The sequence below is a fragment of the Limulus polyphemus genome, unplaced genomic scaffold, assembly GCF_000517525.1.
Source record: "Limulus polyphemus unplaced genomic scaffold, Limulus_polyphemus-2.1.2 Scaffold5410, whole genome shotgun sequence".
Lineage (NCBI taxonomy): Eukaryota > Metazoa > Arthropoda > Merostomata > Xiphosura > Limulidae > Limulus > Limulus polyphemus.
The window spans coordinates 46,993-48,980 of record NW_013671020.1 but is presented as its reverse complement, the minus strand read 5'-3'; the positions used below and the strand labels follow the sequence as shown (position 1 = coordinate 48,980).

Here is a 1,988-nt window from a genome sequence, read left to right as displayed (position 1 = left end):
TATCGGTAAAGTTATATTCGGAAAGAATAAACCAGTTTTATTAAGAAAAGACTTGTGTCGCTAAAGTTTCGTGGAAACGAAGTTACGGAAAATCAACTAACGAACGGAGACGTAACAATATATATAAATATATGAAATATGCATATATGATAACGGGGCTAAAGAAACAAACGTCCAATGAAATGGCCTTTTTACGTAATATTCAAACAAGATATGTAGACAGAAAAACATGAAATATATATTTCAGTTAGGATAAAAAAATCATCGTAGTTTGATTTAATTTTTGCGCAAAGCTACTCGAGGACCATCTGCACTAGTCATCCTTAATTTAGTAATGATCGACTAGAGGGAAGGTACCTAGTCAACATTACCCACCGTCAACTCTTGGGCTACTCTTTTACCAACGATTGGTTTGTTTGGAAGTTCGCGCAAAGCTACACGAAGGTTATCTGCGCTAGCCACCCTAATTTAGCAATGAAAGACTAGAGGGATAGTAGCTAATCATCACCACCCACCACCAACTCTTGGGCTACTCTTTTACAAACGAATAGTGGGATTGATCATCACGTATAACATTCCCACGGTTGAAAGGGCAAGCGTGGTCGGTGACGGGATTCGAACCCACTACCAGAACATGCCGGGCTTGAAAATCGTTGTAACTAGTATTGCAAACATGTATGAAGCACAATTTATGAAATAGTTTTACTAAACTAGTTTACCAAGACAAAAAAAAATCAATATAAAACTTTACTACTGCAACTTAGCTGTCTCACGGCTCGTGCGTTAACTCACTGTATGAAAAATTCTCTATTTTTAAATGCGTATCTAAAGACATGTGAGTAGCGTAACTTCTATGATTTTCTCAGAAATAGGCCTATCATGGCCTGATGGTTAGATGCTCGGCTCGCAATATGAGGGTCGCGGATTCGAATCCCCGTCACCAAACATGCTCGCCCTTTCAGCCGTGGGGGAGTTATAATGTGACAATCAATTCCACTATTCGTTAAGAAAAGAGTAGCCCAAGAGTTGGTGGTGGATGGTGTTGACTAACTGCTTTCCCTCTAGTCTATTACTGCTGAATTAGAAACGGCTAGTGCAAATTAGCCCTCACGTTGCTTTGCGTGAAATTCCAAACAAACCAAAATTTCTCAGAAATAATGTGTTTTAAAATTGGCTGCCTTACATCGAAAGGTCGAAGTAGAATAGATAATATTATAATAAATAATTATTTATAACTAAACAACAACAACAACAACATAAAAAAACTTTCTAAGCACACATACAAGACCTCGATTATAACAACATAACGTACCCGGACATTCCTTTAGAAACAATGAGGCGGAAGTTACAATTCCCCTAGTGTTCACTGTCAAATCTTCACTAATTGGGATTCTTTCGTTAAAGCCAGTGTAACATTTAACCTAAACGAAATAAATCATCAGTAAATTAGGATAAATGTAAACAATAAGATTTGAATGCTCATAGGCCTAATTGCTTTTCATATTGAATCATATATATATAGTGTTAAAAATTAAAACAGCATGCTATATTGGAAACTATTTTCTATATTATTTAAAATTTGTCCAGGGTCTACAGTGCTCCTTTGAGGTCCCGGAAAGAGAAAGACAAAAAAGTAAAAATTTAAAGTTTAGTAGCCTTTAACAATTAAATTAGCAAGCGTATGTTAACGAAATTTGCCAGATTATCAGTAAACATTACAATGCTTTCATACGCAAAATATTTGTTTATTATTATTAAGTCTTAAGTTTGTTAAGCAATGTTTTTCTCGTACTTTTTTTTTCTTTCTTCATGTTTCCTTTCCAACATGCAAAGTAATTTTCATTTTAAGATTAAAAATACTTTTATGGATCAGATAATTTTCAAATTTAACATGCGAAATCTTACAATGTCCAGATAGTCATCAAACGTTTCTTAAGATAAAACTTTATATTCTATCTGTTATTATCACAAACAAATCTCTGTACGGG

General features: G+C 34.7%; 1 long non-coding RNA gene across 1 annotated transcript in view; it reads right to left on the bottom strand.

The window, feature by feature from the left end:
• The window catches only part of LOC111089160, a 5,721-nt gene extending 4,029 nt beyond the window's left edge, over positions 1-1,692 (bottom strand). Inside the window, exon 1 of the long non-coding RNA XR_002613483.1 lies at positions 1,313-1,692. This is a non-coding gene — a long non-coding RNA (uncharacterized LOC111089160). The remainder of the gene's footprint in view (positions 1-1,312) is intronic.
• Between the last annotated feature and the right edge of the window lie 296 nt (positions 1,693-1,988).